The sequence below is a fragment of the Ranitomeya variabilis genome, chromosome 1 (assembly GCF_051348905.1).
Source record: "Ranitomeya variabilis isolate aRanVar5 chromosome 1, aRanVar5.hap1, whole genome shotgun sequence".
NCBI classification, from domain to species: Eukaryota; Metazoa; Chordata; class Amphibia; order Anura; family Dendrobatidae; genus Ranitomeya; species Ranitomeya variabilis.
The window spans coordinates 959,122,028-959,147,157 of NC_135232.1; the positions used below are offsets into that span (position 1 = coordinate 959,122,028).

At 45.1% G+C, this 25,130-nt stretch overlaps 1 long non-coding RNA gene across 1 annotated transcript; it reads left to right on the forward strand.

Annotated features, from left to right (window-relative positions):
• The first annotated feature begins 279 nt into the window (after positions 1 to 279).
• LOC143781062 (uncharacterized) lies at positions 280 to 1,786 on the forward strand. The gene is made up of 4 exons (XR_013216554.1): positions 280 to 439; positions 1,001 to 1,110; positions 1,209 to 1,353; positions 1,689 to 1,786. It is a non-coding gene; the product is annotated as an uncharacterized LOC143781062 (long non-coding RNA).
• The last annotated feature ends 23,344 nt before the right edge of the window (positions 1,787 to 25,130 follow it).

Consider the following 25,130-nt stretch of genomic DNA (forward strand, 5'->3'; position numbering starts at 1 on the left):
TTCGAACTAGCCAAACGTGATATACTGGCCATGACAACGCAGGTGGGTACGCTCCCTAATCTCAGTTGTGAGGAAAAACGAGCATTGCGGGGCCTACAAAACAATAAAGAATTTGTCATTAAAGAGGCTGACAAAGGGGGGAATGTGGTACTATGGTCCGTGGAAGCATATCTGACTGAGGCACATAGACAACTCACTAATACGAGGTGCTACCAAAAATTACCTGCTGACCCAACAGAGATTTTTGCCTCTAAACTTGACGCTTTACTTTGCAGGACACAGCGTTTTGGTATTATTTCACTCCAAGAGAAAAAGTATCTTTGGGTCGAAAATCCGGTCACGGCAACATTTTATATGTTGCCGAAGATACATAAGGATGAGAGGAGGCCACCCGGTAGACCGATCGTCTCCAGCATCGGCAGTATATGCGAGCGGGCAAGTGAGTATCTGGATTTTTTCTTTCAACCGATTGTCACTACCTTACCCTCATTCATCAGGGACTCTGCACACTTCATTGAGGTGTGTGGACAGGTCGAACTACCGGAGGAATGCTACTTGGTTACCTGTGATGTAGAGGCTTTATATTCTAACATTGAGCATGAAGATGGCCTACATGCAGTCGCTTTCTTTCTGGACAAGAATACAAACTCGGATCGGGGACACGACTCCTTCCTTCTGGACCTCCTTAGATTTGTCCTCCATCACAACTTTTTCTTATTTGATAGGACATTCTATTTACAGATAGCAGGAGTGGCAATGGGGGCTAAATGTGCACCAACCTATGCAAATTTGTTTTTGGGTTGGTGGGAGGAGTTGTTTGTGTACCCATCCACGACCTTTCAAAACCAGGTCCGAAGTTGGCATCGTTATATCGATGACGTCTTCTTCTTGTGGCTGGGTACCAGGGAGGATTGCATTGAATTCATCAATGGGCTTAATTCCAACCCCCATAACATTTATCTCACCTACTCGATTTCTAACAGTTCGATTAATTTCCTAGATCTGAAGATTCTCGTGAGAGATAATCGAATAGTGACGGACTTGTTTCGCAAACCAACCGCGACAAATGCACTCTTGGAGTATAACAGCTTCCATCCCCGGCATACCAAGGTGGGTGTCCCTACTGGGCAATTCTTGCGGATTAGACGCAACTGTACGTTGGATCAGGATTTTCTAATACAAGCACGGGAATTAACGGATCGTTTCAGACAGAGAAATTACCCAAAACGTGTGGTCTCCACGGCTTTCCAACGTGCAAGACAAAGGGACCAGGCCTCCCTATTGACCCCGGTTATACGTCCTCGGCAACAACAAACAAGATTTATTACGGAGTTTAACGACAATTGGGGACAGGTAAGAACCATCCTGGCCAGACACTGGCCGGTGCTACAAACTGATAACCAAACTATGGATATCATCAGCAGCAGGCCACTTCTAACATCTAGGAGGGCCCCAAATTTGAGACAGTTGCTGACCAGAAGTCACTTCTCTCGGCCCACGGTGCGACTCAATAGGGGCATTATTTTGAAGGGATCGTTCCCTTGTGGAGAATGTAACGTTTGTCCCTTTATGGTACCCACCCAAGATGTCTTTACTCACCCCATCAACTCCAGTACACATAACCTTAAAGCATATATTAACTGTAAAACCAGGAACGTGATCTATGCTCTTATATGTCCCTGCAACAGGATCTATGTGGGGCAAACGTCCCAGGAACTGCGGAAAAGAGTACAGAAGCATATCTCTACCATACGTCTGGCAGCCACAGATCAAGCAAAAGGTAAAATACTCACCCCCGTGGCAACACACTTTTTATCAACTCACAGGGGCTCCCCCATTAATATCAAAACTGTGGGGTTACAGAAAGTTTCTTGTGGCGAAAGGGGTGGCAATATACATAGCCATCTCCTGCGCATGGAGTCCAGATGGATTTTTGACCTTCAGGCGGTGACGCCACAGGGGCTCAATGAAGAGCTTCTCTTTACGGGATTTCTTGGATAGACTATCAGCATGAGCCCGGACGTACTTGATTCTATGGATGTTTTCTCTTTTTTACGACCAGATCTTTTCTAATTACTCTTGTTCCAGGGAAACTGAGGACATGTGGAATATTACGACATGTATGTGTATGGGATACTATCATCTTGAGTGTTATTGTACAACTCCGGAAGCCACCACGGATTCAGAATGTTTCAAGAAATGGTGGATGTGGATGGTGACCTAGGAGAATGGAAGTACTTTGGACCCAGATGAAATAAAACTCGACAACATGACCATTAGAGTTGGATGCATCCGTTTCCGGGATGGCACATGGACTAACTCACTTTGTTGTTCATTAATCATTAATCACGGCCCGACTATGGACTTTGAGAGGGTTCGATTATGTACTGTTTGCACGATACATTATATATTGTGGCATACTGTTTTATATACTGGTTGCCGATTAACAGTTTTTCTTCCCCAGATGATAGGGAAACTCCCATGTTGTCCTCTGTGGCCATTACGCATATCGACATGTCCTGTTCTGTGCCCATCCATTTTTTCCATCAGTGTGCCCCTCCCCCTTTTTTGCCCCTGATTAGCACACTTCCATTTGGACCAACGGCGGTACTCCCTTATTCCAAGCCCCATACTACCCATTACTTTGTATCATCCCTGTGTGGCTCGGTCCGGCCGGCTCGGGACTGCGCGTGCGCAACGCGATCCTATCAGGAGTCGCGGTGTGCGCACGCGCAGTGTACCCTATGGACGCTGCATTACGCCCAGCACTATGCTTGTGTATCTGATGCGGCGTACACGGCGCCACCGCCCCTCATGCCTCCTGATGCCGCTTCTGCTCCACAGCGGTATGTAATTCATTATGATTTCATGTTCTATTTAAAGCAGCCTAAAAACACCCCTGGTCACTTCCCCTGACGAAGCTGCTGCGGCAGCGATACGCATGGGGCCTGCTCCCACCACACCCTTGGTATTGCCTCCGGCTATTCTGCCGCCTCCTTCACTTGCCACATGGAGACCTAATTTTGATTGACCACCCTCGCACCATCCACGTTGCCCTTGTTTCTCCAGCCTGATGTATATGCTCATGATCATTGACAGGTCGTATATACTTGGATGACCTTGTACCAGTGTTATTGTTATTATTGTTACCACGTGGTATATATATATGGGCAGTAAGGGCATGGGCCCTGCACGGATGGTTGGTTTATACACACCAGACGTGGTGTGTGATAGACATGGTATTAGGGTCGGCCTCTAGGGTCTCGCTCTGTGGTTTCCCACATATAGAGAATACACAGATCCATCTGGGGGTATCCATCATTATGGACATTTTCTACCAGGTTTTCTATTTACCTTGGGTTATGGTGTTTGTTTAGATATATACCTTTTTAAATGTTTTTATGTCTTTTTTGAGGTGTAATAAAGGCTTGATGATATTTATACACATATATATGTGTTCTGTTTTGATTTTGTGTGGTTGTGCATACCATATGAGTCTGTCTTTTTCTTGGTTCGCTGTTGGTTATGACACAGACTCGGTATTGCACCCCTCTAAGCTTATATGTGCATGTAGGATATTAGTGCGCCCCCATTTTTGTCTCTAAATTAACGCTGTGCAACGCGTCCGTTAGCGCTCCCATTGCCAGCAATGTTAAAGCGCCTTGCTAGCGCTAGCGATGTGCCGTTCTTTTGTGGCGCACCTCGGATGCTGCTTGCAGCGTCTGCGGCGCGCCCGAGGTCCGTTCCCCGCTCTGGCAGATCGGGGATCTGCGCTAGCGGGGACGTTTAATGCGACCCCTAAAAAGACATTGCGTTAGCGCAATCCGCTAGCGCTTAGCGCTAAACGGATTGCCCTAACGCAATCTGAACCTAGAAAGCTGGACCTTGTTTTGTATGCATTCGCAATATATTCTACTATGTCTTTAAAACTTTGAGATTCACTTGTTGTAAGGGGAAAAGAGATAGCACAGAGCATATGGAGGCACACAGAGCCCGTGGAGCTCCAATCTATGGAGATGGAGACATTTTGCGTGCCACCATGTGGTGACTTCATACAGTGTTGTATTAATGAGATATTATCCCTAAGAACAAAGCTTCTAGGGGTGAATAGCTTTTCGTCATTCTATCTGAATGCTCCTTTTTTTTCGTAATGGTTCATATGGAGTCCATCAGAATAAAAACTCAGAATGCCTCCAAATGAAATCAGAGAACAGATTCTAATACAGAAGTACAGTAGGAGGCCTCATAAACTTCTTGAAATTCCCTATTGCTACTCTGCATTACTAATTTTTGGCTTATTGTTTCTTTCAAAACAGCCACATTTTCTTCAAAGATGTGGAGCTACAGGAGATATTTTTCACTGATATAATTAAGTCAAGACAAGTCTGGAAATGCCGCAGACCATGGTAGCACATTTATGCCACACAGGCTGGTCACTTTGACTAACGTTCCAGCTGCCAAAATACAGCCCCAAGGAATAATACTGCCTCAACTATGCTTCACTGTGAGTATGGTATTCTATTCTTGATGCTCATTATTGGCTTTGCCCCAAACATATCTTTTGGAATAATGGCCAATAAGTTTAAATATGCCTTAGTAGACCATGACTTGTTTTGCCCCATGCTTATGGCTTATGGTAGACCTGATGTAGATATTGGCAATGCATAACTGGTCTTAGTTGTTTTTTTGTAAAAAAAAAATGCTTCCGCACATATGAACAATGTGAGAAATTGTTGTGACAAGCAGCACATAGCCAGTAATCACCAGAAATGATTGCAGCTTCTTTAACCCCCTTCACGCCGCAACCCATTTTTGTTTTTGCATTTCTGTTTCTTGCTCCCCTTCTTTTTCCCAGAGCCATAACATTTTTATTTTTCTGTCAATATGGTCATGTGAGGGCTTCTTTTTTTTTTTGCAGGACCATTGGTTTTACCATATAGTGTACTGGAAAACAGGGGAAAAAAATTCTAAATGCGGTGAAATAGCAAAAAAGTTCAATTCCACAATTGTTTTGGGTTTTTTTCTTAGCATGTTCAACAAATACTAAAACTGACCTGCCATTATGATTTTTCAGGTCATTGTGAGTTCGTGGATACCAAACATGTATAGGATCTTTTTTATTTAAGTGGTGAAAAAAAATCCAAAATTTGCTAAAAGAAAAACAATTGCGTCATTTTCTGAGACCCATAGCGTCTCCATTTTTCTATATCTGGGGCCGGGGTGAGGGATTTTCTTTTTGCGTGCCAAGCTGACATTTTTATTGATACCATTTTGGTGTAGATATGATGTTTTGATCGCCCGTTATTGCATTTTAATGCATTGTTGCGGCGACCAAAAAAAAGTTATTCTGAACATGGCGATACCAAATATGTGTTTTTCATTTTTAATTGTTTTATTTTGAATGGGGCGAATGGGGGGTGATATAAAGTTTAATTTTTTTTATTTGTTTAATAAAAGCACTTTTTTTTTAGTTTACACTTCCTTTAAGGCCGGAGTTACACTAGCGCATAAATGGACGAGTGCTATGCGAGAAAATATCGCATAGCACTCAGACCAGTGTTAATCTGTGGTGAAGCTCGCATCGCCGTTTTTTCTCTCGGGCATATTCTGCATACGAGTGAAATCGCAGCATGCTGCAATTTTACACGTATATCGGCCGAGTCTCGCCAATGCAAGTCTATGAGTGCGAGAGAAAATCGGACACCACATGGACCATCAGTGTGACTTGCGAGAAATACGCACACATTGAGCCATTAAATTCAATGAGGAAAAGCAGTGAGAAATGTAAAACCATACGCATATCATACGGATTCCATAGAGATGTCATACAGATACATAGATGCGAGGAAATCGCATCATCGCATTGCAAACGGATTACACACGGATGACCATACGGAGAACACTTGTGCGACTCTCACCCGAGAGAATCAGACTTATTTTTTATACAGTAAGTGTGACGCTGGCCTAATAGTTTCCATGGGAGACTAGAAGCTGAGATACCTGTGCTACACATGGCAGGGCTTCAGCCCTACTCAGTGTAGCAAAAATGCTCACTTGTTATGAGCGCCGTTGGCTACAAAAAAGCATTTACACGCTGAGATACTTGCAAAAGGGGGTTATGCTAGGTTCTAACTAGGGTTGAGCGACCTTGACCTTTTTAGGGTCGACTCATGTTTTGCGAAACCCGACTTTTTGAAAAGTCGAGTCAGGCGAAATCGGCCGATTACTGCGAAAAGTCGAGGATCGGCCGGAACACGAAACCCTATGCACGTCAATGGGGATAATATTTTTTTTTTTTATTTTTTTATTTTTTTATTTTTTCTCTCTCTCTCTCTCTCTCTCTCCTTCTCTCTCTCTCTCTCTCTCCCATATTCCCCTCCGTCCCAGCACAGAAAATCTCGTGTTACACATTGCAAATCCCTACTGCGCACAAGCGATAAAATGATCATAGGCGTGCACGCCCCTAACCCCTATGTCATCACTCTGCCCACACTCCTTCATTGGCTGAAAAAATGGCGCTAAACGCGTCATACGAAACGCGACTTTGGCGCCAAGATCGCGTACCGCATGGCCGACCCCACACAGGGACCGGGTCGGGTTTCATGAGATGCCGACTTTGCCAAAAGTCGGCGACTTATGAAAATGAACGATCCGTTTCGCTCAACCCTAGTTCTAACCATGCAAGGAGCCCAAAGTTTTGCATTGGACCATTTTCCTTTTAGTAATTTTTAAAATGTTTAAAGGGAAGGTGCCATCAAAAAATTTTTTTTACAGCAATTGTAAAAATGTAAAGAATTAATGTTTAAATTTTCTTAAAAAATATTATCATTTGTTTATAATTTAGTAAAGTATGAAAAATAATTTTAAAAGGTTTGGCATTTCCACTTTTAAACACTAGGGGGAGCAGCTAATGAAATTTGACAAAAACCTAGTGTAGAACTAGCTCACATTACAGCACTGCAGTAATTATGGGCGGAGTCTGCTGACGTGTGTGATGTCTCCTCTCCTCCCCTTCTGGGTGTTTGCTGAGGGATAAGAGAGGATGATAGTCAGGAACACAGTGAGCAGCCATTTTGTTGGTGACTGCAGAGTAAGGCTGCCATTACACTATCAGTATTTGGTCAGTATTTTACCTCAGTATTTGTAAGCTAAAACCAGGAGTGGAACAATTAGAGGAAAAGTATAACAGAAACACATGCACCACTTCTGCAGTTATCACCCACTCCTGGTTTTGGCTTACACATACTGAGGTAAAATACTGACCAAATACTGAATGTGTGACGGCAGCCTTATACCGACAAGTAGACAGTCACCGAGGATGGCAGGCAGCAAGGATTCCGGGAGATATATGGTGGAGGGAGCAGGGTGACAGCAGCACAGAGTATTTCAGGAGAGTAGTGTGCTGGGCTATGGGGGCCCCCTGTTCGGTGCGCGGAGCAGCCAGGGATTGTACATAGAGCGCTGTCTTTTATACACATGGATGGACCGTCTGCTCCACAGAAATCCAGGAAACATTTCTGCGGATTGATGGCCTGTTCTGATCCAGACTTTGCATGCAGACCCCATTCCCCTCCTCAGATCCTGTCTTCTCCATCCTGTCCTGGTGATGTGTGAAAGCGAGACGACAGGCGCAGTCGGGGTGACGCTGGGAAGGAAATGTAGCCATATAGTAACAATAAACATGAGACCCCTCTCTTCAGCTGCCTCACCAGCCCTCCCCTGACTGCACCTAACTGGAGGTCATGCGGCCCCCTCTATTACCCCAGACTCGCGTGCAGGTGCTCAGCCAGAACCACCATAGAATGGGTCCGCTTTCTGAAGATAATACTGCCATAGTGTTCTCACATAATACCGCCATATAGATCACACATAATACCGCCATATAGATCACACATAATACTATCAAATAGATCACACAATACTGTCATACATTTCTCACATAATACCACCATATAGATCACACATAATACCGCCATATAATTCTCACCTAGTACTGCCACATAGATCACACATAATCCCACAATATAGTTCTCATATACCACCATCATATAGTTTTTACATCATTCCACAACACTGATCAAACATAATACTGCCACATAGATCACATATAATACCGTCACATAGATCACACAATACTTGGCGGCATAATGTGATATTATATATATATTATAAGAAAAACTTGAAGTGAGAATGGCACTAGGCTGCGTGGCAACAAGCGGTTCTATAGCAGACGTAGGATCCTGTTTAGAACACATGCGGCACATATAAATCAGCAACGTGCGGGTGGTGCTCAACGCCAAGTATTATTCAAATGTAGAAAAAAGAAATAGAAGTGGCACTCACCCCAATGTTGCTGTGATTCAATGTCCTTTATTCATGTTGCAAGAAAACAGACATAATATGGAGAGGCGGCTGGTGAGAATTACGGTGCGGGGAGGAGGAGAAGGACGACGGCCGTTTCGCGCTTGTGCGCTTCGACGGGTCTAGGTACACAATTAAAAACGTCATATCCTATATAGGGAGCTAGACGACTTAATGTGAACATGGGAGTAATTAAAAAACCAAAATGGTTGTAAACACCAAATAACGTTAATGAGCACATTTAAACATACTAAATTAGACATCACATAATTTCAAGTGAGCTTACTCCATGAATATACAATTTTCACAAAAAAATAGTCATATCCAATTTGTCGTTCAGTCCGATGGGCCCTTGTGCATTGGTCTCCATGACCCACCTGGCCTCACGTTGTAATAACAATTTCTTGCGATCGCCCCCATTTAGAGGACTTTTTACTATCTGCAAGCCAGCGAACCGTAGTACATTCGGGTTCGCCTTATGCTTGTCCCGCATATGTTTGATAAAGCAGGGGCATCCTTTCCCGGATGATACTGAGTTGAAATGTTCTCTAAATCTGTTGACCATCGGGCGTATAGTCTTGCCGATGTAGAAAAAGATTGAAGAAAAAAGTCTCGCACTCAACTTCAGTATCTTTGCAGATTTATTAGGTGCTGATGTAGCACTAGAAACGTTTCAGCCTTAATTCGGCTTTCGTCAGTCACTACAACATTTAGAATGATAACAAAAAAAGGGTGTATATATAAACAACCAAATTAATAAAACATACAAAATAAATAATAAATAATAAATAAAGTATATACAATATAGGAGAGCCATTTTAGCACGACGATAGCATAGTTCATAACAGAGTATAACAGAGTATAACAAAATGCAATACTCTCGCCCAACATGGTGATAAGTTGTAAAGAAAACATATCATAGGAGGAACACGTACCGTGCTGTGTCTTACGAAATATATGGCCAAATATATGGTTAGAATGCTGATGGTGCGTGTTGCCTAAAGGGCATAATAGAAAGGGGAATGGTTCACAGATATGTAGATGGTGAGGATGTGACTCACAGTGCAATAAGAAAGAAGAAGGTACTTACACTGGAAAGTCGCGTTATGGGAATAAATAGTGGTAAATTGAACAGGATGCTGAGGAAGCTGGAGATGGATGACAATATAAGGGGACAGAATACGGGTATATATACACAGTAACACTAGTAGTGTGTTATATATAAGAAACCTCCCTCTGTGTATGGTTACCTCAGACGGTCTGGTCCGGATGGAGGGTACAGTTTCCCAAGGGCGACCAAATGTGGGGTCCGTAGGCTATAAATGATCAGATATAAAGGAACTAAGTATCGCATATGTTTGAATATGTGGTAGCCTATCTCCAAATGTGGAGAAGTGCTGTCATACCTGGAGGGGAGCCGCTGTGGAATGAGTATGATCCTCGCAGACGCGGTGTCCACCGCTTGTCTGGGATCATAGGGAAAGCGGCGTGCTTTAAACTCTGAGTGTGCGTCAAACCGGAAGTGACGTAATACTGCAGCGGCCGGACCGGAAGTCCATAGCCCTGTATGTTAAAAGGAGTGTTTGCGTTCCAAGGTGCTGGCGATGTAGCGTTCCACAGTGTCAGCAGCGTTATATCTAGCAAAAGAGCTAGATATAGCCTCTATAGCCAGTAATAGGGTCTAATTCCCTGTGTGTGAGCATATGGACGTAATATCCATATTAGGACGGCTGCTAAGTGTGATGGTACTGGGTGGGCGGACCTACAGGGAGGGGGTGGAGATGATAGTTGGAATGTACTGAACACTATGTGGCTGAACGTCCATATGCTCACACACAGGGAATTAGACCCTATTACTGGCTATAGAGGCTATATCTAGCTCTTTTGCTAGATATAACGCTGCTGACACTGTGGAACGCTACATCGCCAGCACCTTGGAACGCAAACACTCCTTTTAACATACAGGGCTATGGACTTCCGGTCCGGCCGCTGCAGTATTACGTCACTTCCGGTTTGACGCACACTCAGAGTTTAAAGCACGCCGCTTTCCCTATGATCCCAGACAAGCGGTGGACACCGCGTCGGCGAGGATCATACTCATTCCACAGCGGCTCCCCTCCAGGTATGACAGCACTTCTCCACATTTGGAGATAGGCTACCACATATTCAAACATATGCGATACTTAGTTCCTTTATATCTGATCATTTATAGCCTACGGACCCCACATTTGGTCGCCCTTGGGAAACTGTACCCTCCATCCGGACCAGACCGTCTGAGGTAACCATACACAGAGGGAGGTTTCTTATATATAACACACTACTAGTGTTACTGTGTATATATACCCGTATTCTGTCCCCTTATATTGTCATCCATCTCCAGCTTCCTCAGCATCCTGTTCAATTTACCACTATTTATTCCCATAACGCGACTTTCCAGTGTAAGTACCTTCTTCTTTCTTATTGCACTGTGAGTCACATCCTCACCATCTACATATCTGTGAACCATTCCCCTTTCTATTATGCCCTTTAGGCAACACGCACCATCAGCATTCTAACCATATATTTGGCCATATATTTCGTAAGACACAGCACGGTACGTGTTCCTCCTATGATATGTTTTCTTTACAACTTATCACCATGTTGGGCGAGAGTATTGCATTTTGTTATACTCTGTTATACTCTGTTATGAACTATGCTATCGTCGTGCTAAAATGGCTCTCCTATATTGTATATACTTTATTTATTATTTATTATTTATTTTGTATGTTTTATTAATTTGGTTGTTTATATATACACCCTTTTTTTGTTATCATTCTAAATGTTGTAGTGACTGACGAAAGCCGAATTAAGGCTGAAACGTTTCTAGTGCTACATCAGCACCTAATAAATCTGCAAAGATACTGAAGTTGAGTGCGAGACTTTTTTCTTCAATCTATGAAAGGATTTGGGTACCTAGTCTCCGCACCATAAATAGCAGTGCACACGGTGTTTTCTGATGTAGAAAAAGAGGCACGGGCAGATGATCAAGTAGACCACTGTTGTGAATTTGGATTCTGGGCTCCCCCGGTGGCCGCTTTTGGAATTGGACTTGTCATCCTCTTTCCTGTTTCACCTGGTTCCATCAGTAGTGGGTGTCGCTATTTAAGCTCATTTCTCTGGTGGTTTCTTGCCGGTCAACAATGTTATCTGATGCCTCTCAGTGCTTGTTCCTGCTTCTAGACAACTTCTAGATAAGTTGGACTTTTGTCCATGTTTTGTTTTGCCTATTTGTTCCAGTTCACAGCTGAAGTTTTGTTACTGTGTCTGGAAAGCTCTCGTTGATCAGGGATTGCTACTCTGGCGTTATGAGTTAATGCCAGAGTTTAAGGTAATCTCTGGATGGTGTTTTGTTAGTGTTTTTCTGCTGACCATGAAAGTATACTATCTGTCTTCTGCTATCTAGTAAGCGGACCTCAAATTTGCTAAGACTATTTTCCTGCTGCGTTTGTTGTTTCATCTGAACTCACCGTCATTATATGTGGGGGGCTACTGTCTTCTTTGGAATATTTCTCTAGAGGTGAGCCAGGTCTTATATTTCCCTCTGCTAGCTATTTAGGTCTTAGGCCAGAGCTGGGCATCTAGCTATAAATAGGAAATGCTACCTGGCTATTTCTAGTTGCGCGGCAGGCTTAGTTCATGGTCAGTATAGTTCCATCTTCCGAGAGCTTGTCCCTCTATAGGCTTGCTATGATCTCTGTCTGCAGAGATCATGACAGTTTGACCGGCCAATAAAGTGTTAAAGACCCAGGTTGAGAAAGGAGAGTTATAAGAAGTCTGCTGGAATTTTTTTTTTTTTTTTTTTTTCCCTCCAGTCTGCCTTGCTGCAGTCTTTTTTCTCTCTCTCCTCCTAATCTCTGTATGGCTCTGTGTGCACCTGACAATAATGGATCTCCAGAGTGTAACTGTGGGTTTGAATAATCTCATCACGAAAGTACAAAATTTACAAGATTTTGTGGTACATGCTCCGGTATCTGAGCCGAGAATTCCTTTGCCGGAGTTCTTTACAGGGAATAGAGCTAGCTTCCAGAATTTCCGAAATAATTGTAAGCTTTATTTGTCCCTGAAGTCTCGTTCAGCTGGAGACCCTGCTCAGCAGGTTAGGATTGTGATTTCCTTGCTCAGGGGTGACCCTCAAGATTGGGCCTTCTCATTGCCAGCAGGGGATCCTGCGTTACGCGATGTGGATGCGTTTTTTCTGGCCTTGGGCTTGCTTTATGAGGAACCTCATTTGGAACTTCAGGCAGAAAAAACTTTGATGGCACTATCTCAGGGGCAAGACGAAGCTGAAGTTTTCTGCCAAAAATTCCGTAAATGGTCTGTGCTTACTCAGTGGAATGAGTGCGCCTTGGCGGCAACTTTCAGAGAGGGTCTCTCTGATGCCGTTAAGGATGTTATGGTGGGGTTCCCTGTGCCTGCAGGTCTGAATGAGTCCATGACAATGGCTATTCAGATTGATAGGCGTCTGCGGGAGCGCAAACCTGTGCACCATCTGGCGGTGTCTATGGAAAAGACGCCAGAAAGTATGCAGTGTGATAGAATTCTGTCCAGGAGCGAGCGACAGAATTTTAGACGGAAGAATGGATTGTGTTTCTATTGTGGGGATTCTACTCATGTTATATCAGCATGCTCTAGGCGTACAAAGAAGCTTGATAAGTCTGTTTCCATTGGCACCATTCAGTCTAAGTTTATTTTGTCTGTAACCCTGATTTGCTCTTTGTCATCCATTGCCACGGACGCCTATGTTGACTCTGGCGCCGCTCTGAGTCTTATGGATTGGTCCTTTGCCAATCGTTGTGGTTTTGATTTAGAGCCTTTGGAGACTCTTATTCCTCTGAAGGGGATTGACTCCACCCCATTGGCTAATAATAAACCACAATACTGGACACAAGTAACCATGCGTATCAATCCGGATCACCAGGAGATTATTCGTTTCCTGGTGCTGTATAATTTACATGACGATTTGGTACTGGGATTGCCATGGTTGCAGTCTCACAACCCAGTCTTGGACTGGAGAGCAATGTCTGTGTTGAGCTGGGGATGTAAGGGTATTCATGGGGACTTACCTTTGGTTTCTATTTCGTCGTCCATTCCCTCTGAAGTCCCTGAGTTCCTCTCTGATTATCAAGACGTCTTTGACGAACCCAAGCTTGGGTCGTTACCTCCGCACCGTGAGTGCGATTGTGCCATAGATTTGATACCGGGTTGTAAATATCCAAAGGGTCGGTTGTTTAATCTGTCTGTGCCGGAACATGCTGCTATGCGGGAATATATAAAGGAGTCTCTGGAAAAGGGACATATTCGTCCATCTTCTTCTCCCTTGGGAGCTGGGTTTTTCTTTGTCTCAAAAAAAGACGGCTCTTTGAGACCATGTATTGATTATCGGCTTCTGAATAAGATCACTGTTAAGTATCAATACCCATTGCCATTGCTTACTGATTTGTTTGCTCGTATAGAGGGTGCTAAGTGGTTCTCTAAAATTGATCTTCGTGGGGCGTATAATTTGGTGCGGATCAGGCAGGGGGATGAGTGGAAGACCGCATTTAATACGCCCGAGGGCCACTTTGAGTATTTGGTCATGCCTTTTGGTCTTTCTAATGCCCCTTCAGTTTTCCAGTCTTTTATGCATGATATTTTCCGCGATTTTCTGGATAAATTTATGATAATATATCTGGATGATATTCTGATTTTTTCTGATGACTGGGACTCTCATGTCCAGCAGGTCAGGAGAGTTTTTCGGGTTCTGCGGTCTAATTCTTTATGTGTGAAGGGGTCTAAGTGCGTTTTTGGGGTCCAGAAAATTTCCTTTTTGGGGTATATTTTTTCTCCCTCTTCCATTGAGATGGATCCCGTCAAGGTGCAGGCTATTTGTGACTGGACTCAGCCCTCCTCTCTTAAGGGTCTTCAGAGATTTTTGGGCTTTGCCAACTTTTACCGCCGATTTATTGCTGGTTTTTCGGATGTCGTTAAACCACTGACTGATTTGACCAGACAAGGCGCTGATGTTGCTAATTGGTCCCCTCATGCTGTAGAGGCCTTTCAGGAGCTTAAGCGCCGTTTTGCCTCTGCCCCTGTGTTGCGTCAGCCTGATGTGAATCTGCCTTTTCAGGTTGAGGTTGACGCTTCGGAGATCGGAGCTGGGGCAGTGTTGTCGCAGAAAGGTTCCGACTGCTCCGTCATTAGGCCTTGTGCCTTCTTTTCTCGCAAATTTTCGCCCGCAGAGCGGAATTATGATGTTGGGAATCGGGAGCTTTTGGCCATGAAGTGGGCGTTTGAGGAGTGGCGCCATTGGCTCGAGGGGGCTAGGCATCAGGTGGTGGTATTGACTGACCACAAAAATTTGATTTATCTTGAGACTGCCAGACGCCTGAATCCTAGACAGGCGCGCTGGTCTTTATTTTTTTTCTCGCTTTAATTTTGTGGTGTCATACCTACCGGGTTCTAAGAATGTTAAGGCAGATGCCCTTTCTAGGAGTTTTGACCCGGACTCTCCTGGTAATTCTGAACCCACAGGTATCCTTAGGGAGGGAGTAATTTTGTCGGCCGTTTCTCCTGATCTGCGGCGGTCCTTGCAAGAGTTTCAGGCGGATAGACCGGATCGTTGTCCGCCTGATAGACTGTTTGTTCCGGATGATTGGACCAGCAGAGTCATCTCTGAGGTACATTCTTCTGCATTGGCAGGTCATCCCGGAATTTTTGGTACCAGGGATTTGGTGGCAAGATCCTTCTGGTGGCCTTCCCTGTCACGAGATGTGCGAGTCTTTGTGCAGTCATGTGACGTTTGTGCTCGGGCCAAGTCTTGTAGTTCTCGGGCTAGCGGACTGCTGTTGCCCTTGCCTATTCCTAAGAGGCCTTGGACACACATCTCGATGGATTTTATTTCAGATCTGCCTGTTTCCCAGAAGATGTCTGTCATCTGGGTGGTCTGTGACCGTTTCTCTAAAATGGTCCATTTGGTTCCTCTGCCCAAGTTGCCTTCTTCTTCTGAGTTGGTTCCTCTGTTTTTTCAGAATGTTGTCCGATTGCACGGTATTCCTGAGAATATTGTTTCCGACAGAGGTACCCAATTTGTGTCTAGATTTTGGCGGGCATTCTGTGCTAGGATGGGCATAGATTTGTCTTTTTCATCTGCTTTTCACCCTCAGACTAATGGCCAGACCGAGCGGACTAATCAGACCCTGGAGACATATCTGAGGTGTTTTGTCTCTGCTGACCAGGATGATTGGGTTGCTTTTTTGCCATTGGCGGAGTTCGCCCTCAATAATCGGGCCAGCTCTTCCACCTTGGTGTCCCCGTTTTTCTGTAATTCGGGGTTTCACCCTCGATTTTCCTCCGGTCAGGTGGAATCCTCGGATTGTCCTGGAGTGGATGCGGTGGTGGAGAGATTGCATCACATCTGGGGGCAGGTTATGGACAATTTGAAGTTGTCCCAGGAGAAGACTCAGCGTTTTGCCAACCGTCATCGTCGTGTTGGTTCTCGGCTTTGTGTTGGAGATTTGGTGTGGTTGTCTTCTCGTTTTGTCCCTATGAGGGTCTCTTCTCCTAAGTTTAAACCTCGGTTCATCGGCCCTTATAGAATATTGGAGATTCTTAATCCTGTTTCTTTCCGTTTGGACCTCCCTGCGTCCTTTTCCATTCATAACGTTTTTCATCGGTCGTTATTGCGCAGGTATGAGGTACCTGTTGTACCTTCAGTTGAGCCTCCTGCTCCGGTGTTGGTTGAGGGTGAGTTGGAGTACGTTGTGGAGAAAATTTTGGACTCTCGTGTTTCCAGACGGAGACTCCAGTATCTGGTTAACTGGAAGGGTTACGGCCAGGAGGATAATTCTTGGGTCAATGCATCTGATGTTCATGCTTCTGATCTTGTTCGTGCCTTCCATAGGGCTCATCCTGGTCGCCCTGGTGGATCTGGTGAGGGTTCGGTGCCCCCTCCTTGAGGGGGGGGTACTGTTGTGAATTTGGATTCTGGGCTCCCCCGGTGGCCGCTTTTGGAATTGGACTTGTCATCCTCTTTCCTGTTTCACCTGGTTCCATCAGTAGTGGGTGTCGCTATTTAAGCTCATTTCTCTGGTGGTTTCTTGCCGGTCAACAATGTTATCTGATGCCTCTCAGTGCTTGTTCCTGCTTCTAGACAACTTCTAGATAAGTTGGACTTTTGTCCATGTTTTGTTTTGCCTATTTGTTCCAGTTCACAGCTGAAGTTTTGTTACTGTGTCTGGAAAGCTCTCGTTGATCAGGGATTGCTACTCTGGCGTTATGAGTTAATGCCAGAGTTTAAGGTAATCTCTGGATGGTGTTTTGTTAGTGTTTTTCTGCTGACCATGAAAGTATACTATCTGTCTTCTGCTATCTAGTAAGCGGACCTCAAATTTGCTAAGACTATTTTCCTGCTGCGTTTGTTGTTTCATCTGAACTCACCGTCATTATATGTGGGGGGCTACTGTCTTCTTTGGAATATTTCTCTAGAGGTGAGCCAGGTCTTATATTTCCCTCTGCTAGCTATTTAGGTCTTAGGCCAGAGCTGGGCATCTAGCTATAAATAGGAAATGCTACCTGGCTATTTCTAGTTGCGCGGCAGGCTTAGTTCATGGTCAGTATAGTTCCATCTTCCGAGAGCTTGTCCCTCTATAGGCTTGCTATGATCTCTGTCTGCAGAGATCATGACAGACCACATACTGGGTTTTACATGTGATTAACTGGCGGACTGTATGACAAACGGATCCTATGCGGATGGGATTATCCAGGAGTCTAAGATGACATTGTCGGGGTCGTAAAACGACAATTACCCTTCCTTCACCAGTCATTCCAAATTAATATGTGTGCAGGGCATCTGGTACCGGATAAGAATAAATCAGACAGGTAGCTGGTTCAAACTTAGTTAATGCCCCGTGCATCCACACATGTCTGCAGCGGTCACACCAACTGGCTTTATTCTAAAATACACAATACTATATTGAGTGTTAGGGGAAGGCGTGCATTAGGCGGGGTTTAAGCTAGCATCCAGTCTTCCTGATTTGTTCTGACGTCTTCTGGTGAATCCTCCCTTTCTTCACATTCCTTTAGTTTCGTTTCCAAAGAAATGACTTAACCCTTCGGTCACTAACCTGAAACGAAACTGAACACTGGCAACCATCTTTAAATACAATTACATATGCATTAGCTAGCGGATAGGAAAAACTTATTGTTTCACAGTATAAGAGTATAAAAGTACAAAGGTATATATAAGAAAGTATATTTTCACCTTGACAATCCCCCCTAAACACTAAGTTTTTCCCTTAAAGAAAGATCCTTCGAGACTGTCCATGTGATGGGAAAAGGGGAGGTGGATTTCTTCATCCAGACACCTCAGAAACTCTCCCCTAGCGAGAGGCCTCCAGGCAGCTGAACCCTTCACTATCCTCACATGGAGTTCTCCCACTGTCCCTAAACTAAATCTCTTAGCATCATCTGAGAATGGGGGGTTCTGTCTACTCTCTTGAGGGGGAATGTACTTCGGGATCTCCCCTGGATCAGTACCATTGTACTCTGGTGGGTCTTCTTCTTGATTGAGGACGGTGCCAGTCGGAGTTGCTTTGGCAATAACCTGTTTGTACAAAGAATAACACAACAGAAAATTATCGATCCACTTACAAGGAGGGCAATTAGTACTAAACAAACTTATTGAAGGAATCTCTTGATCCCACCTAACCAACTGGAGAAGAAAGATGTGTCTGCTCCAGCATACATGACACGTCGTCTTATTGTCCTAATTTGTTCAACTTCTTTAGAAACCTTCAGGTCTTTCGGATCTACATTTTGCCATTCAGGTCTGGCTGTCTATATTTCGTCTCGTAAGTCTTTGGTCATACCGTCAATGAATGTATTCACCAATACTCTAACATCAAGTGGGTTTATGGGACTGTACTCCATGTCTTCCCATTTCAGCTGTAACCGTCCAAAGTATAGCTCTACACTTTCTCCTTTGTCACATCTGTAGAAAATCTTAATTTTCGTCTTAGCACGTCACCTGTTTTTGTGCTCACCAACTCCCTAGGCCTGCCTAGGTGCACTTATACGTCCATCATATTGTCTTTATCTGAAAAATGGGAAAGGTTGGTTCTCAGGGTCAGCCAAATGTTTTTGCATAGCTAGCTAGTCAGAGGGCCTCCAGGGATAATACTCCTGTATCTGTCTTACCCTACCTGATGTGGTTGGTTCTCTGGTGGTGGGGACGACATGACATGCTGGTCTACAGCTCCTTCCCAAAAGGATTACTGTCAGCCTACTCCTAAAAGTTAATGTCCCCACTATCCACCAACCACAATCCTGTGTCAGCCTCTTATATCACTGCATGTGATCTTGTCTGGACAGGATTCAGTGTAATTCTCTTAGGTCGGGTTGCAGCACGGGTCATACAAGTGCTAGGGCCCAAATCCTCAACTATACCCTAAAAGGCATCACAGCTATAATTGACAAATCTTTGTTCACTGTAATATATATATTTGATCCATTCAACATTTTTATTAATCTGCACCTGTGGGATTATAGAAGCAATGCCGGCATAAATCTGGTTCTGGGCTTTAAAACTGGTCAGGCACCCCCCTTGGCACTCCAATGGCATCAATATATATACTAGTGGATCTTCTTCATAACTCAGGTGCAGCTGATCGAGACTTCTCCTCTTTCTGGTAGGTTCATCAGGTATCTTTGGTGTACATATATTGTGTGTTTAATTAGCAAATCAGTATCTAGAGAACTGTTCTCTTTGCAGAAACTTGTCTTGAAGATCCCTACTGGTATACCTGTGGTGTCGTGGGAATTATAGCAGGTGTAATTGTCAGCTAATACGGTTACTTTCTCCTGGGACCTTTAGTCTAGGTTCCTCATGAATTAATAGGACATAATCTGGACAATCAGTGGGCTTCAGACCTTTCAAACGATTCATGACACAGGCAGTGGTGTTGTCATCAGGAAAAAGCAATGCATGTGTGTACAGACGCGTATTCGCAGCAGCACAAGCAATACATCCTACAGAGATGTTCTGGACTCTTACATTGTATCTCACCCATTCTAACCATAGGTTTTTCCTTGGGGCTGTTTGTGTTTCTATGGAGAAAACCTCTCGCCAACTGAGAGCTGGAATGGGGATCACTTCATTAACTACATTTTGCAAACGCTCACCTGGGCCTAAATTCCCATGGTATCCACTACTAAATACATAATTATAATGCCTTCCCAGTACAAATGTCTGCAGATCAGCAGATTGGGGGTTTTCAAGATTCAGGAGAAGGGGGTAACAATTTTTACCCCATTTACAGCCCCTAAGTGGTTGCAGAAGGGCTGTTAGATGCATTCTCTCACGAAGACTCCTACCCGTCCCATCCTTGGGAACATGGCTTCACTAGATTTATATCCCCAATCATCTCCCGTATTCCAGGCAGCATCTGACCAATAATAACAGTTACTGTTGTCATTTCTGGTAACACACATATAAAACTGGATGATCCCCTTTACCACCCGTTCAGTCTCAAGGCACTTGACTACATCACAGAAATCAAATCGCCAGATATTTGCCGGGGCTGTCCGGTTTCCCCAGAGAATAGTGGGACTAGAATTCTTATTTACAATAGGGGCCGAAGAGGTAGGGGCGAGGATGGCCCCTGGTCCCAGGATCAAAAACAACAGCAACATTTCCCTTCAGTCACTTCTGTGACTAAACACTGGTTCGGTCTCTTTTACAGTGTGAGGCATGGATACAGGTGCTCTTTCCTTCAAATTTTACTGCAGTGGGGGTGACCAGGATCACCGTGTGAAGTCCTTCAAATCTTGTCTGGAGACAATCTCTGCGCACAAACTTTTTCACATACACCAGGTCTCCTGGCACAAAAGGATGGTGTCCAGGAACCTTGTCTGGGTCTGGAAGAGAACTGAAGACAGTTAAATGCACTTTGACAAGGTGTCCATGTAAGGCCTGCACATAGCTAGTCAAGTCCTGGTACTTGGGCTACAACTGTTGTGGAAAGAAACATTCAAGATTGGGGCTCCTGCCAAACAGAATCTCATACGGTGACAGTCCTGTCTTCCTGTTTGGGGTATATCTTACTGAAAACAAAGCTAGAGGGAGGCATTCTGTCCATGGTTTACCAGTCTCTGTCATTGCCTTCTGGATTTTAAGCTTAAAAATTCCATTTAGTCTCTCCACTCCTCCACTGCTCTGTGGATGGTATGGAGTATGCAATGCTTGACTTACCCCCAGTGCTGCCATTACCTCTGACATGATCTCTCCAGTAAAATGGGAACTCCGATCGCTTTCAATGACTTCAGGAACTCCATACCTGCATGTGATCTCAGCCATCAGTTTCTTCACCGTTGTCTTAGCCGTAGCTTTGGCAACTGGGTAGGCTTCTGGCCAACCTGAAAATAAATCAATGCAGACCAACACATACTCATACGTCCCTACCCTGGGTAACTGAATATAATCATTCTGCAGTCTCTGGAATTGGTTAAAGGGCCGGGGAGTGTGTTTGGATGGGGTTTTCACTGTCCTACCCTGATTATGTGTGGCACATATCATGCAGCTCTGTACCTGCCTTTCTGCGCAGGTGGAAAACTCGGGGGCAATCCATTGTTTCTGTAGGGTGTCACACATGGCCGTCTTCGAGTGGTGCACATTCCCGTGCAGAACCTGTGCCATCATTGGGTACAGTACCTGTGGTAGGCAGACCTTTTCACCCCTCCCCCATAGTCCGGTAACGGTATCAGAGCAAGCCCCTATCTTTTGCCACCTATCTTTCTCCTCCTTACTTGCCTGTTTTAGTAACCGGGCTAAGATGTCTTTCAACACAAGTGGAGATGGTGGGGTGTCTAGGTGATGTACTCTAGAGGCCACAGGAGTGCTTGCTGCTTTCTTGGCAGCCTGGTCTGCCAGTGCGTTACCCTTCGTCCGTCCATCAGTGCCTTTGGTATGTGCCTTTACCTTTATGATGCCTGCTTAGGTGGGAAACTGTAGTGCATTCATAAGTTGCTGGACTGCCTCAGCACGTTTAAAGGGGTGGCCATTTGCTATCAGGAAAGCCCTGGCTCTCCAGATAGGCCCATAATCGTGTGCAATGCCAAAAGCATACCTAGAATCAGTGTAGATATTTACAGTCTTACCTTCTGCTAGTTTGCACGCTTCTGTAAGCGCCTTGAGCTTCTGCTTCTTGTGCAGACATATGAGCTGGCATTGACTCCGCCTTGATTACCTCATGTTCTGAGACCACAGCATATCTGGTACAGTAGCGTCCTTGGTCATCTTGGTGACGGGATCCATCTACAAAAAGCTCAAAATCAGCATTAGAATAGGCACACTAGAGACCAGCCGTTTCAAGAAACATCAATTCTAGACAATCATATGGTTTGGAAACCTAATCTTGTTCCTCTGGATCCATTCTAGAAAGAAAAAGTGTGTCCTTGCTCATGTCACCTACTCCTCCCCCCTTTGGATCCAGGGGAACTAGGAGAAAAGTAGCGGGGTTTAGGACAGTGCACCTTTTCAAAGTCACATTAGTAGGCATGAGAATAGCACACCGAAGTCGCAGCTGTCTGGTCATGGACATGTGGCTAGATTATACTTGGTTAAGGATACTATATACATCGTGTGGGGTGTGGACCATCAGTGGATAATCCAAAACAATCTCTGAAGATTTGTGTAGCAATAGCTGGACAGACAACACAGTCCAAATACAGGAGGGACTTCCTCTTGCCACCCTATCCAGGCGGCCGCTGTAATAAGCAACAGGTCTCTATTTGTCTCCATGAAGCTGAGTCAGCACACCTGTAGCATGCCCTGCAGGTGAGCTCTGTCTGCAAGGCAGTCTGCAATACTGTACGGCAGTGCTCGGGTGTCTTGTAGTCATATATAGGGCCTGCAGTGTGTAACACTATATCACAGGGCAGATTCCCTCTTTGGGTGGACATAGCGTCTCCTGGATGCAAGGGGCCATAAGCGGCAAGGTAGGCTTGACACTCTTGGGCTATGGATGGGCCCCCCTTTTTAGCTATCTGTTGGGCCAAACCACCTCTATGTGACAGGGTAGAGTTAGCTGGGTTCACTATGGCTCCTATCTGGTGGGTAATTATGTCCCCATACCCTACTGAGAAAAGAACCTGGGATTCCTGAGGTGTGATGTAGCAACGTGAATGACAGGGAAACAAACTTCAGATTCCTGGAAAATCTAGCTGAAAATTGACATAAGGCAGCTGGGAGGGAGTTAGATTCCTATACAGGGTTAAAAGGCGTATTGGAGTGTGAAGCTGGACTCACGTGTACGAAGGGAGGGGGCAGAGGCTGGAGTCTGTTACATGGAGATAAGAAACACTGATCTCGCAGCTGCAGCGATGGGGGCCAGTGAGCGAGCAAGAATCACTACGGCTAGTGATTTAACCCCTGCCTTTCTTGCTGGGCTAAATTCTTTTGAAAAAAACTCTTTACTATTTTCAATATATCATCCGGAGTGGAAATCTCAATATCGGGTCTACTACAAAAAAAAAAGGTATAAATGGGCTTTTTGTTACAGTGAGAATCCCAGATCTTCAAACACTACCATAAGACGCCCATAGAACTTCTCGGCAGTCCAGGATATATTGGTGCCTTTTACCAATCTTTCAATTACTTACAAGTTTTCATCTAAGACTAGGCAGGTCTATTTCACTTTCAATTTCATACAGTACTTATTGCTGTAAACATAAATCTCTCAGTGTGTATTGTACCAAGGACAGAGAAAACTTAGAATGCAATACATGGCCCCCCCCCTCCCCCGTAGCCCACAGCGCCGAGGGGAAAAATTGCAAGCAGGGCGCGCAGGGGCACACACAGCCCCTCCCATCTAGTAACACGGAGATAAGAACTTCCACTGCATTCTTCAGCGCTGAAGGGAGAGCAAGAGCCCAACTCTATACCCCCCTTTCTCCAGCACGTAGCGCAGATAAGGAGAAAGAAGAAGAAGAACTGACAAAGAAATCTCGCAGCGGTCTGCTCAGCCCCTCCCCTACAGTACACAGCACTGATACAAAGCTCCGTATCCTCTACAAAGTCACAAATTACAGCAGTTTTCAGACCTAATTTCTACAAAACTTTCCTATAATCCTCCGTGGTCTGGGCGGAGACCCAAAGACGGTCCGTACACACACACGCGGCAGGTCTCCACCCAGGTTGGATTCTGCACAACACAAACAGGACACTCCTACGCTTCTGGAGAGCTCGTCCCGCCATTACAGGGCGGTGGCTGAGACTGCATTTTCATCATCAGTGGCACGGCGGCCATTTTACAATCTATAAGATCACAGTTCAAAGGCATTTTATAACCAAACACGGGCTCTGTATTGTCTGATCCTTCCTCTCAACCTATTTTCATCCTTTATTCTTTAAGCTTCGCGCAACTCGCAGATAAGCTTCTTGACTGTCTCTTGCCCTCCCGTGACCATTGTCTTGACTTCCACGGCATCCTCATCTAACTTGTGGGGCACGGACTTCTACTTTAAGATACGCAGCTTGGCTCCCAGGATACTATGGCCTCCTGCAGTAAAACCACTGGCAGCGATCTTCAACACTGTGTTCCACAGTACGGAGCCTCACGTTCGACGTACTAGGAAAAGAGCCTCGCACTCAATATTTCCGTCTCTAACCTGAACAACAGTGATTACAGACTATCCTGCCACGATATCCCAAACAGTCGGGAGGCAGCCTCCTAATGAGACCCCTCCACAAAAATATAGGTGGTCCCCTCACGGAACGTCTTAGGTTACCTAACTAGACAGGTGGTCCCCTCACGGAACGCCTTAGTTACCTGCCTGGACAGGTGGTCCCCTCACGGAACGTCTTATTTACCTGCCTGGACAGGTGGTCCCCTCACGGAACGCCTTATTTACCTGCCTGGACAGGTGGTCCCCTCACGGAACGCCTTATTTACCTGTCAGCACAATATCACAGAGGCTGCGTCTCCTATCCCTTTCTCTAAGCTGCCCCACAATCTACAACTGGCTCAATTTATCACTCCACTTCACTACTAGACAATAGTCACGGGTAGGGTGGTTGAACGGAGTACAATGACCGGTGAGGGAGGTGTGGTGTACAGAGGTCGCACAGGATGCGACGTCTCTCAGTTGCTGGTTCAGAGCGTGGCACAGGATCACGTTTGATCTCACCACTCAATCATTCACCTCCCGGACCCAAGGAGACTACAGACAAACCAATAACGGCTGAGACACTAGCAAGTGTGACATATACAGTGTACATGATCGCCACTTACCGCGTACGGAGGGTGATCAGTCCTCGAGGTCAGCCACTACGGGTATCATCCACAGACATCCAGGCATGGGTCCAGGGGGCCTCGGATCGCTGGCCACGCCCCCCGTTGGTCGCGCCAAAATTGTCGGGGTCGTAAAACGACAATTACCCTTCCTTCACCAGTCATTCCAAATTAATATGTGTGCAGGGCATCTGGTACCGGATAAGAATAAATCAGACAGGTAGCTGGTTCAAACTTAGTTAATGCCCCATGCATCCACACATGTCTGCAGCGGTCACACCAACTGGCTTTATTCTAAAATACACAATACTATATTGAGTGTTAGGGGAAGGCGTGCATTAGGCGGGGTTTAAGCTAGCATCCAGTCTTCCTGATTTGTTCTGACGTCTTCTGGTGAATCCTCCCTTTCTTCACATTCCTTTAGTTTCGTTTCCAAAGAAATGACTTAACCCTTCGGTCACTAAC